Source organism: Cupressus sempervirens, chromosome 7 (genome assembly GCF_028749045.1).
Source record: "Cupressus sempervirens isolate cs-2001-9-10 chromosome 7, ASM2874904v1, whole genome shotgun sequence".
Classification (NCBI taxonomy): Eukaryota; Viridiplantae; Streptophyta; class Pinopsida; order Cupressales; family Cupressaceae; genus Cupressus; species Cupressus sempervirens.
In genome coordinates this window covers 153835239-153848219 of record NC_143124.1, presented here as the reverse complement: position 1 = coordinate 153848219, position 12981 = coordinate 153835239, and positions in this window count along the sequence as shown.

Genomic DNA, 12981 nt, shown 5'->3' with positions numbered 1-12981 from the left:
CTGGAGGCCCTCCACATCAAGTTCCAATTGATTTTCTTTAAGGCATTCAAGATTGAGTGTGAGTTTATTTTAAGCCCAAAACAAAGATGTGTGAAACTCGATTTCAAGCATGCGCCTGGAGGCCCTCCACATCAAGATTTGTTCAAATTTAAATGCCCAAATGAAGTGTTTAGCGAGCCTAATGTGAATTCAAGAAATTTTTTGAGTTAGAAAAACTAATAAAAACACAAGTGAAGTTTGATCTTTGTGAAGCACTTACCACCCTCTTAGGTGGACCCATCCCCATAGATGGTGCTGAGATTGCAACTAATGTTTAAATTGATGGGTGATTAAAGAGGGTAAGTCCAACTACAAACTCACTTAGAGCATCTTTATTTTGCTTTTATAATTTAGGAAGTTTATAGAATGTTGATTCTTTTTATGCCCCAAAAGATGATTATTTGATCTATGGCATTCAAGATTGGGTTTGTTGTTTTAATCATGCATTCCAAGAAAAAATTGATTTTAATCCATGGCATTCAAGATTGTGTTTGAGCGACATTCATTCCATGAAAAATGTTTAAACATTCAAGTTCATTTTAGCAACATGCATTCAAAGACAAGTGTTTAAACATTCAAGTTCATTTTTCAAGCGTATTAAACCATGTAAAGAGAAATTGCAAAAAACATGATTAGTCATTTCATATGTGCTCCAACTTGCAATAGCTACAAAAAGCCAATTTGATTAGTAATCCAAAAATCTCAAAATTTGAAGCTTAACTATGGGAAAAATAAAATCAACTTTTTTTGTTCTTTTTCCTAGGCGTAAAAAAAAAAAAAAAAAGCCTCTACTCTATGGAACTGCAAAGTGCAAAAATAACGATGTTAAAAAAAAAATGCAACAAAGATAGGTAGAGACGACAGTTCATCAGGTGCAGACGATAATCTGTGGAGATGACAAAGAAAGAGGCGGAGACAACAGTTCAGTTTGGCGGGACAAAAAATAGGAAACTAGGCAGAGACAGTGAACTGCAGAGACGCTGATCTGCAGAGACAACAGTTTAGGTTTGCGGTGGTGAAGATGACAGAATATTAGAGGCAGTGGCAGAGACAATGGAGTATCTGGCAGAGATGACAGAGTATCTGGCGGAGACAACAGAGTATCTGGCAGAGATGATAGAGTATTTGGCAGAGACGACAGTTTGTAGGCGCAAACGCCAATCTGTAGAGATGACAGTTGAGGTTGTAGAGATGACAGTTTGCAGATGTAGATGATAGTTAACTAGGCGTAGATGCCAATCTATGGAGACGCTGATCTGCAAAGACAACACTACGCGAACAGAACTGAAATGAGCAGATTTTTCCAATTTTTTTTTTTATTATTTTCAAGTTTTTAGAGGGTATGTTTTCTTCCCAAGTGCATTTTTCAACCTACAAAAACAAGTGAAACACCCTACAACTCACTCAAACAACAAGAAACATTAGATTATTAGAAAAATCAACATATATATAGAAATGGATGATTAAATGACCCATAGTGGGGTCCCACCGAGCGTGCCAAAATGTAGAACAAAATTTAGTGTGCGAACAACATTAACATTAAAGTAAACATTCACAAACTAAAACTAAATTCACATATAAGTTTAGACAAAGAAAGCTAACAAGAAATGCAAACATCAAAAGAGAAAACACTCCATGCTTCCTTGATTTTGTAGATGTGTCCTTTGATGTGGATGTATGCTCAATTGCTTACCCAATTGCTTCAATGGTGGAGATCGGTAATGGCAAATTGGTAGCCTTATGAGCTCTCAATTTGGCATTATAAGATTAAGACTGATGACTTTGGTTCTCAAAATAGCATGGTAACTTTTGCTCAAGGATTGTGATGAAATGGCTTGGGAGGGGATTCAATTTATAGGCCAAGGGGTAGAGGGATGGATGGATTAGATACAAGGAGAGATGAAAGCTTAAGGAGGGCTAGGATGCACTCAAAGGAGAGCACATGGATTATGCTTGTTTAGCACCAATGGGAAGGTGACACTTGTCACAAGGAGGATGAGTGTGAGAGGATAGGATAAAGGGTTGGTTAAAAGCATGATGAGGGAGATTGAGTATGGAAGAGGGATGTAAGAGTCATGAGTGGGCTTGTAAGAGTCTTTTATGGTTTGTAAGAGCACTCATGGCTTGGTGGTTGGGATATTTTGGAGAGGGGACTTTGATTTGGTTTAGAAAAGTCTTAAACTTGTTTAGAGAATGTGACAACAATAGGGGGTGGATTAGGCTTGGGTTTAGGATTAGATTAAGGATGTTAGAGATGTGCAAGTGGATGGCATTAATGAGGTTGGGTGAGTTAGAGGGTAAGCTAGGTTAGTATGGGTGGATGGGGTGGATTAGGCTAAATGGAGAATTAGGGATAGGTTAGGGGTTTTTAGATTTGAGAATTTTATTTATCAAATGGATTTATTTAATAAATGGGGATTCTTGGAATTAGATAGGAGAAAAGAATTTAATTGATAAATGATCAGTTATTTGATTTATCAATTTAGCACTATAGATGATTAATTAAATTAATCAGCTAGGGAATGGAAAAGGATTAATTAAATAGGAATTTAATTAATGATACCTTTGGAGATAACTATATAGGATTACTAAAGTGGTGTAATAAAATTTAGGTGTCTACAGTTTACATTGGAACAAAGGGTATTCAATTCCAAGATTTGTTCACATAGTTCAACTCAAATTGCCTTTTCTTTAGAATATCTCACAATCCTCTTATGAAATCCATCATAAGCTCCTATTTGTAAATAGGAGAAACTTAGAAACTAGATGAATGAGCACCCAAACTTTCTTATGGCCTAAATTGCCTTTGGGGATAGTAAGAATCTTCTTTCAAGGCATCCTTGCAATTCTTAACATAGCCTCATTGTGAAGGCATTTTTGATAGCTAGGTAATCCTCATAGATTCTTTGTAGCTTTAAATGTGCATAAAACTCATAAACTTTGGTGTGCTCATAATAATTTGAGATGCTAGGGAGACCAGGCCACAGGTAGTGAATTTCCAATCCATAGATTAGATAAGAGGACATATAGAACTGCTTGAACCTTCTATCTAAATTCAACCACAAGGAAAGCTCATCCAAAATGATATGTGCCCAATCGATCTACATATCCTTAGCATAGATTGCTTGTATTAGGAAGAAGTGGATCCGAGTGGACTCCACAATCTCCTCTTTTCCTTTCAGTCTAAGGAGGAGTGTGAGAATGTACACAGTCTCTCATTTTAGATTTGTGTCAAATGGAGTCTTCAACATTTTACTCTTCTTTGAGAACATAGTCTAGAACCAGGTCCTACATGTCTTCCCATCTGAGGGTCTTTGTTTCATTGAAAATTGACGTGGAAGACCCAAAATCTACATCACAACATTGCTCCTTCATGGGAATGCCAAATGCAAACTGCATTAGTGCCTTATTGATTAATATAAGAATAGTTTTGTCAAGAAAAAAACCTACTTTATTTATGATTTTGTATCTTTTAATGCATTCCCTTATAAGCTCAGGTGCATGCACTACTGTAGGAAAACTAGCTACTTCAACCTGTCAAATTTCTTTTAGTTTCTCATTGATTGGGTGAATGGGTTGAGAATAAAGTCTTCTATGAAGATCATCCAAATCATAGAATTTGAATGATGTGTCTATAAGCTCTTTTAACTTACTCTCTAGGAACAATTAGCTTATCGTAACTAAAAACTCTGATTGTCATTTTCTATGATTGCATATGATGCAATTCTTGATAAATAGTCATTTAAATATACTTGAAGAAACAAATTGCATGAAATTTCAATGAAATAGCTTTACAAATTAGAACATTGGTGCCACTTGAACAAAATTAAGCTCAGCCAATGATTATAATGGTAGGATTTGCATTTTATTTAGAGAGTAACTGCTATTTAAAGTTTTTGCTCATTTTTCACATAAAAGACTAAGTTCTCAAAAGCACTCTTACTTCACTTAAAGTAAAGTTATATGAATAAGAATCACTTAATGACACAAATTCTTTATCTTTATGGGAAGTGCCTTACCTTTCTTTAAAAACTAGAATAGCAATATACTTGATAATCTCAACATAAGTAGGAGAGAGAGAGAGAGAGAGAGAGAGAGAGAGAGAGAGAGAGAGAGAGAGAGAGAGAGAGAGTTAGCTTTTCTACTAATCTATTTTCCTTCTATCTAGGATCATAGCATAGGGAGTAATCTTTTTGCTACCTTGCACACTCCATTCTTCCACTTTTTGGCTAATGCTTTTAATACTATATTTCCTTTGTATTGAGGTTGCACTTTCATCACTAACCTTTTTTGAAGTATCTTTCAAGCATCTCTAAAAAGTATTCATATTTTAGAATAACTCAACTTTCTATACTTGAAGCATCCGAAGAAGTGAACCTTTTCATTTCCTTGTGATGGAAAACCCCTCTCTCAAACATATTTAACTTATTGAAGCACAACAAACAACACTCAAACTTTCACTTTAATCTGATGGCCTCAAGACTAGATCTTTGAGTATGACTTACTTGTTATGAGACCGAAATGATTAATTCAACATTGCACTTGCACTATTTGAACATTGGGACTGAGATTCGGCTCAAGTTCATACATTTTCAAAAATAGAGCTAAACAACATCATTTTTGTGAATGTGTAAGAAAAAAACCATAGACCCGTATTTCCTCATAGCACTTGATTTAACCTCCATGGATTTGAATGGGACCCACTTTGGCTTCATAGGCCTTTGACTATTAGTATAATCATAATCACTACCTACTAATCATTGTCATAGCTTCATTCTTTTGATTCACACTTGAATTATTTTTCTCAAGGGGAAAATCAGCTCAAAAGATAAGAATCCGTTGGACATGGAATTTTAGGGCTAGATAACAGATAATGAGGTGCAAAAAAGCTTACTTCTCATTGGGAGGATACCAAAAATAATTCCAACCATGCCTAGATCATATGAACCTTGTGTACAATAGAATAAAATGAAACCTACTTAAGTGATGGGTAAAATTGATGGAAAGGGAAACTGGTAAACAACGAAAGTAGAGTTCTTTGGGAAAGATGAGAAGTAAGTTTCCTATGGACACTTAGACATCACACTCACTTTCACACCAAAGACTTCAAGATTCAAAGGGTAAGACTAAAACTTGGAAACAATTGGCTTTGACTAGAAACTTAGGCATTGCAAATGTCTAAGAAGGGACCCAAAATCTCTAGTTACGCTTAGCTAGAATAGAAAAATAGCGTGGGCAACTAAACTATGCACGTAACAGAAAGGAAAACCAAACTAGTAAAGAAAGAAAAGAAAGGAAAGACACAAAGGAAACCTACCTAGATTAACACTAAATGAATGGGTTACCTAATTTCAATCACAAATGTGATACAACTTTAGATCCTATCCATTGTATGAAAATGGTAGAAACTATCTAGAAGGGTACACTAGAATGAAAGAAATATTCTTCTTTGCTTGCATAATCTTAAAAGGGCCCTTCTAGAGGGAGTCAAACTTGTGATGCATACCTTTGGGCTCTTGTATTCTATTCCATAATAGGACTAGGTCACCCTCCATGAAATTCCTTGGTGTGGCCTTCTTATCAAAGAATCCCTTCACATGCTTTTGATGTTCTATAATATGATCAACCATTCTTTCAAATTCTTCTTCTAGCATACTTAGGTACATAATGTGCTTCTCCAGTCCATGTTGAAATTCTGGATCCTTGATCACTTATTGTAGTATACAAATGGAGAGCTCTAGTGGAAGAGGAAGACTAGCTTCAACATCATATAGTAGCTCAAATAGGGCCCCAATTTCTTTATTAGGTGTAACTTTGTCTTCCCAAAGTGCATCATAAAATTTCTTTTTCCAATTCTTCTAGTTCTTAGAGACTAATTTCTTCATGATATCAATTAGGTTCTTATTGCTTGATTTTGATTAACCATTTCCCTAGGAAAAGTAATTTGATGAATGACTTAGGTGTATATTATTATTGTAGTAGAATTCTATAATTTCCATAGAATAAAAATAAGAACCATTATCCATGACAAGCTTCATTGGAACTCCAAACCTTATCAAGATGTTCTCTTTGATGAACTCATAGACAACCTCAGATGTAGTTTTATTAGTTCACTTGGCCTCCACCTATTTAGTGAAGTAGTCTATAGCAATAATGACATAAAAATGCCTAGTGGATGAGGGTGGACTGATTGGTCCAATGAAATCAATTCCATATTGTTGAAAGGGGCCTTTATTTACAACTGACTTTAGAGGCAAAGTAGTTAATTGAGGCTTGGTAGAGAGCATCCTACACTTATCACACTTGGCCACCTACTTATAAGCATCCTTGAACATGCCAGGCCTATAGTAAAATTGCGTCAAAATCTTGTATGTTGTGACTGTTGATGAAAAATGACCACCACAAGCCCAATTGTGAAAACTATTTAACAACCTCTCTTGTTGAGGTTTGTCCACACATCTCATAAAGGTCCCATTTATTGCCCTCTTGTATAGTTGGTCATCATATATGACATACTTAGTTGATCTGATTTTGATATCTCTTTTCTACTTGTATACCAGTCCATTAGGGTAATCCTTATAAGTTAGGAAATAGGCAATATTTGAGAACTACGGATCTTGGAGAATAACCATTAATGCCCTTGAAAATTCATCTTCTTTGTTAAAGTCTTGATTTTATATAATTAACTTGCACAAGCCATTTCCTCTCACCAGTTTGGTTAGCTTTACATACAGATCATACTCTTGAACTTTGTCTATCCATGCATATCTAGTGTTGCAACAAATGTCTAGTTGATTTAATATGGTTTTGACAGCCAAATCAAATACAAACACAATAGAATGAGAGTGAAATACATAGAATCTAAATTTTTTGAGTGTTCTTACCACTACATATGCATGCTTTTCCATTTGAGAATATCTTAACTCATGCTCCTTAAAGGGGGTACTAATGAAAGAAATTGGTGAGTGGATATTTTATTTGTTATCTTGCATGAGTATCATAGGTAGCATATGAGATGAGGCATAATAGTATAGCTTGAACTCCTTGTTGTAATCTGGATGGACCAACATAAGTGATTTGGCTATGGAGTCTTTAATTTGATCAAAAACCTTTCTTCTAGTGTCATTCCATTTGAAACTATAACTTCATTTCATTATATCAAAAATGTACTTCAAAATTTCAAAAAAATCTAGGATGAAACATCATAGAAATTTTACTAGTCCAAAGAATGATTTGATTCTAGATTTGGTTCCTGATAAATTTAGTCATTGGAGGGCTCTAACATCCTCTAGGTCAATCTAGATGCCTTCTTGGGAAACTATGTGACTCAATAGTTTTCCTTCAGTAACATAGAAGACTGATTTCTTGGGATGGAGTGAAATTCCATGCTTCTTGCATCTTTTCAATAGCTTCTCGAAGTCCCTTAGATGATTTTCTCTTTTCTTGGAGAATACCGTTAGATCATCCTGGCAGATATCTATGATCTTATCATTTAGATTAGTGAAGGAGGAATGTACAACCCTTTGAAAAGTGGCACCAACATTAATGAGCCCAAAGAGAATTCCATTATATGCAAATGTTCCATAAGGAGTGGTCAATGTAGTCTTGAACAAATCTTTTAGATTTACCTCAATTTAATTAAAAACCAAAAATCCACCTAACATGGACATCATTTCAAAGCTGAACACTATTTTCTATAGATGGTCTATATTGGGAAAGGCATAATTTTACTTTAGAGATGCCTAATTCAAATTCTTGAAATCCATGAAAATTCTAATTTTCCCGCTCTTTTTCTAAACTGGAACAATGTTTGATATCCATGTCTAATGATGTACATGGGGTAGATAATTCTAGCTCCAACATCTTGCAGACTTTCCTAAAGATGACATTTGAGACCATAGGGTTGTACGTACATTGCTTTTGCCTAAAAGGAGTGGCTTTAGGCTTGAGGGGAATTTTGTGCTTGAACTTGCCATTTCTAAAGGTCTTTAGGTCCTCATAGCCCCAAGAAAATACATCTTGGTATTTTGTCAACAAACATTTTTCTTTTGCTCTTTCTTCCTTTGATCAACTACTACCAATATTAAACATCTTGGGTTTATATTCGGTGTCAATATTCATTCCTCCATACTCTCCTTCAGTTCGACATTTTCTTCCTATTTCCCTTGAATAAATGCATCATGTCTATCAAATAGTTTCTCAAGGTAAATAAGGTGTGAAGGGATCTTTTTAATATTTAAGTTTTTTGGTTCCTAGCTCTAACTCCTTGTTGGTGTTAGGAGAGAAATATTTGTAGGAGTTTTCACTACCTTTGAAATACTAGTCACTAAATGCTTCAAATCCTTCTAGGGAGAACTAGATTTTCTTATCATCATTAAACACTTGCCATGTCTCAACATTATTAGGAATATTTGGCCTAAACAAAACTTCAACCTTGTATTGATTACTCATGAAAAATAAATGGGGAAAGTAGCAGAGAGGAAGATGCAGCTAACAGGTTTGTCCTTGCATTTTTCTCCCTTGGAACAACTTGAATTGATAAGATTTCTAGGTGCTCAATCTTATCCCAGACCCTATTTCTATAATTCCTAAGCCTAGCATTCTTTATAGTGTATCAAGCTTGAACTTGCTTCACTTTAATCTTTGCATCTCCTTGAGCTCTTAAGATCTTGACTCCTCTCTTCTTTGTAGCAATGATACTCAACAACAAGGCTTCATTCTCTATTCTGTTGTTGGTGTTATGAATTGTAAATTCTATACAAGCTAAGTTACATCTCCACTTGGTGATACAAGCACTACACCAACTCCAGATTTGACAGTAACACAATTGCTATCAAATTCCAAGGTTGAAACCTATGAGTCATTATAAGGCTCTTACTATTCCTCAAAACAATTGAAGTCAAAGAACATCATTTAATTTTTGAACTCCATCTCTTGATATAGGATCTACACCATAGGGACATTAGAATTCAAAACTATAAACTTGGCCTTCTCCTTAGGTTCCAACTTGATCTTTTTGTTACTCATGTGAATCATGGCATGAGACCAATCCATCTTGATTTCCCCTCCCATATCCCTACAAAAAACTTCTACTTAAAAGAATACCGTAGCTATCTGAAATATCTACTACTAGGATGGTTAGGTTCATCGTCTTTGTAGGGTGAGCAACCAATGCCACTTGTGCATCTCTCACTTGACCTATTAGAGGGACCTTCTTTGCACCCATGAAATAGAAATGTTTAATGGTTTTGGTAAGGGTCAACCCAAGGTCCTGAGCAACTAAAGAGAGCATGACATTATGAGAAGCTCTAAAATCAATAACGCAGTTGCTAAGCTTATGGCCATTTACATATAAGGACACATAGAATAGGTTTGTGTTGAGATAATGGATGTTGTACATTTTGCATAATATTGTTATATTGTATTATTTTATTTTATTATATAATATTGCACCTAGATGGACGTGCAAAATGTAAAGATTCACATGGGATATACTTGATGAGTTGTATTGTAATATTGTGATAATATTTCATGTAATTATTTAATAGTGGGGAAAAGAATTAAATTTTCAATATTAAATGTGGGGTCAATGGGTTAGGTAGCACATGGTTTTAGCACATAGTTTATGTAATACCACTTTGTGGTTTTGTGAGACTTGCTACTATATAAGCATCCATAGGGGTAGTTGTTGGTATAAGACAAAAGGAAAAAAAGGAAAGAATCAAGCAGGACAAGGCTTGACAGGTTAGCCAAGGGAGTAATTGTGAAGGTTGGAAGCATGGCATGGGATGTGTGGATTCATTATTTTTCACATGGATTTTTTGATTGTGGCTATGGCATTGAATTCTTCCAAGGCCGGAATGCAATGTTGTTTTTATTGAATAATATATCATCATGGATACTTTTGCAGGCTAGATTTCTTCCCTCTTTCCTAGGCTATATCTTGTGTCACATTTTTTGGGTATGTTGTCTATTCTCTTGCATTTGGATTTCAATTTTTCATATTTATTTTAAATCTATTATGGATTATGTGGAAATAGTTTTATTCTTTGTTGCAAGTCTCCTTACAAGTGGTATTAGAGTTATGGTTTTATTATTGTAACCCTAAATTGAATCCATGGGAATGCATGAGAGGATAAAATAAATGGCAAGATATATGAGTTTTTATTGTAGATCTAAGGGTTTTGAGTCTTTTATTATGATGGGATATTGGTAGATTTTTGGCATAAATTGTTGGACAAAAGGGTTTTTTAGATGTTTCATTTAAATGAGGGTTGTAGGGGGTAGCCTTTAGAAATGATCTCCTAGGAAAAATAGACCTCACCATTGGATCCAATTGATGTTTCCATAAATTTTGATATATAATATGCCTTAGTTTGGCTATGTTCAAAGGAAATGAAATAGTTTTTTAGGTTCAGCCCATGATGGTTGTCAAATATAATCTCATCAAAATTTTCATCAAAAAAAAAACGCATTGAAAATGGTAAAAATATTGTCTTAGTAACTTGATCATAACTTTATCCTAGGATATCAGATTTTAGACTTCTTATTTGTGTTGGAAAGCTAATTGAGAGCACTACAACTTGGTCAAAGTTTTTTTTAATGATTTTGTTAGGTTTTAAGAGCCCAAAAGATAGATGTTATTTATTTTGAGCACAAATTAGGGCATAACTTGGACATACAAAGTTAGAGTTTGTTCTTCAAGTAGTCAATAGAAAGCTGTCAGAGAGATCTGCATATTGCTTTAGATTTGGTGTAGCTTTGGCATGATTTATTTGGTGATACATTTATTTGAAATTTTATGATATATATTGGCTATGGTTATATTGTGAGTTTATGTCATTGTATGTTTGGAGATTTAAGATTTGATATCATTGTATACTCAGTTCATATTTTAGATTGGTCTCGTGATGGTATGGTTATCAATGTTTAGTTTGGATATGTATAATGACTTGTTGGGTCTACAAGTTGTGCATTGTTGTAAGTGGTCTATACTTATAGGTTGCATTTATAGCTTGGTTATGGGTTGTCTTTTCCCATTGATCTTTCATTATTGATGCATATTCAGATTGGTGGCTTGGAATTGGATTGTCTATGCCCTAAGTCACATAATTTTTTGATTTATTTTCATGTAGAAGGGAAGAGATGTTGTTACCAAGTATAGTCATGGTGGAGGATTGTGGTTGACTATTTTATGCTGAGAAGTTGGACATATTGAGAGTTAGATGCTCAGTTCATGGATGTGATTATTGTGCCATAGATTTTGGCATGAAATTATTGGATATCCAAGTACATCCTTGATGTTCATTAGTTTGGATTCCTGGTTTGGTTATGGAAGTATATCTTCTTGGTTGAGGATCACAATTGTTTGGTTTCTTTTGAGGAGCTCTTGATGTGCGCTTTGAGTTCTTTGATGATGTGATATCTTGGTATTCTCATTGTTAGAGGATTGTTTTTTCATCATGATGTAATGGATAGCTTGGATGTATAGTTTAGTGGGAGCTTGTCACAGTGATGGGGTGAAAATAAAAGATTAATTTTTTCTTTGGTTTGTTATTTCTTGATTTGGAGATCTTTTTTTCACTTGGTATTGACACTTTGGTTGTGTGTAGAGACCTAGAGGATATTCAAGTAGGAGATGGATTTTTTGATGATAGAGGTGACTTGGTACTACAGTTGAGTGCAACCTTTTTTGGCATTGATATATTTATTGAGTGTTTGTAGATGTTGGAGATTTGTCTTAGATCCTATTTTTGTAGAAGCATATTTAGCCTTTTCATAGTGCACTTGGTTATCTTCATGGTGCATGATGATGGTTAGATCTTGAGTACTCATGGGGTTCTTGGTTATCTTCATGGTATGTGCAGATGGTTCTTCATGGGATGTGGAGATGGTTTTCTTCATGTTATGTAGAGATGGTTACATCCTGAGAACTTGTGGAGTTCTTGGTAAAGGTGTGGTTTATGCTTTCATTTGACATGTTATCCTTAGTGTGAGGATGGTTTTATTATTATGACAGGCTATACTCTTGATAAACATTTAGAGTTTTAACTTGTTATAGTATGTTCATATGGAGCATGTTATCTCTTTTGGTTGAGATGGTTTAGATCATGTTGTCATGTTTATGTTCTTGAGGCCATGGTTGGAACTTTGACATTGATCTTGGTTTAATTTCTTGGTATTGGGTATATTGATCATAAGTTGGCTACTTCATGATATCGCTAAGTTGCATTTGGAGTTAGCATTGATTGATTGGTTGCAGGTTCTCATGCATACTTAGAGACAATGATGATTATGATTTCTCTTGGATTAGAGAAGTATTTGTTGGGATGGTTGATGGTTTCAATAGGAGAGTCTGAGGGGCATTCACCTAATATGGACTCAAGAGGAGATTGTTCTTAGATGAGTCTTGGTTGGAGACTTGGATATATTTATGAGCATTCTGATTCCCCACTTTTAATCTACTCAATAGTTTGCTACTTGAGAGGTATAGCCCATTTTTTCTCTTAGGTGCATTATGTTCATACTTATCTTTTATGGATATGGATCTTGAGCTATAGTACATGAGTTAGTTCTGGAGCGTTCATTTGAGAGATGATTTAGCATTAGTTATCTCCATGTGCATATGTTTTTATGTGATTTATATTGTGTATATTTCTTTGATTAGGAATGGTTTATGAGTTTGATCTTCTTGTGAGAGGCTTATGTCCATGATTGGTCATATGGTTTGGGCATTGTTGAGGAATTTTGTTGGGGTTTTGTGGAGGATATCAAACTTGTATAGTTTACATCTAGAGGTGTGTGTAGAAGGACATGATACATGTTATGATTTAAATGGTTTCTCTTTGGTTTTTGTTATCTTCCTAAATGTTTGGTTTTTCTTACATTGGATTTGAGATTGGTTAGAGATTTTGGTCAATGGTTTGTTCTTATGTATGTCAT